A 1,148-nucleotide genomic window follows, 5' to 3' on the forward strand; every position below is an offset into this window, starting at 1 on the left:
TGGGCAAATGGGTGTTATCTAGTGCTGGACTAGATAAAAAAGAATTCCTTCTGGGAAGCCCTGCCTTACCCACAACGTTTGCAAATTGCCTAACTGTCCTTGCACCACATTTATTTGAGGTATCCAATAGAAATTAACCACAAAAAATTAAGACATCGTAAGTGACCCTTAAATAGGGGAAGTCTGTTCCAAGATGTTTCAGCTGCTCCTGGATTCCAAGGTCTGGACAGAAGAGTGTTGTCTCTCTTGCTCTGTTCTCCCTGCATACCACAAGGGTCTGTAAGTAATGGAAGTAACTTTCAAAGTATGAATATATCATTGAGCCCTAGCTGCAATGAACTCTCTAAAGACAAGAATGCTATGCAAGAGCCCACGTCATCAGACACCCTCCTAGGGTTCTTCTGCCTGGGCCTCTGCTATATTCGAAGGACAGTAATTAGTGGTTAAAGGAAAATTCACACAACTTTTGCCAAAACATAAATATCTCCCTTGTCATTCCAGTAGGGATAATAATATAATCTTTAAACTACCTTTCTACTTTAAGAAATATCTCTTAATAGCTTGGTTTTGGATTCTGAGTTGCACATGTTGTCTATATGTTTTGGGTATTAGTTTACTTTCTATTCAGATGTATGCTTTGCTTTTCCACCATGTTCTAGACTGCTACCTCACACTAATGCGTATTTCCTCTGCTTTGCAGAATCTGTACAGCCCAGTGCAATCCCACAATCCCACTTGCCCACCTGCCTTGTTCCCAGCACCTTTGGTGGCATGCAAGACATCACTGTCCAGACCCAGTTCTGAATTTTCTTCTAGTAGTTTTATGCTTTTATCATAAAAACATTTTCTCATGTCCAGGTCTTTAATTTGTTTTACTTGAGATATAGTTCTTAGTGTGCATGAAATGATTGGGTTGTGTGCTTTAGTACTTATTGTCTTAATTGCCATTCATACTTGCATTGAAGTAGAAAGAATGAACACTTGTCCTCCTTAGACCAATGCTTTGTCTAGAGTCGCAGGAGCTCATTTCATCCATAGTTTAATAAGGTCAATGTGGAAACAAGCATTGACTCTCTGAATCATCGGGATCTGGGTCTGACCACAGAGTCAACAACTTCAATAGCAGATAAGAATCCATGTTCAGAGAC

This window comes from Mastomys coucha, unplaced genomic scaffold, assembly GCF_008632895.1.
Source record: "Mastomys coucha isolate ucsf_1 unplaced genomic scaffold, UCSF_Mcou_1 pScaffold22, whole genome shotgun sequence".
Taxonomy (NCBI): Eukaryota; Metazoa; Chordata; class Mammalia; order Rodentia; family Muridae; genus Mastomys; species Mastomys coucha.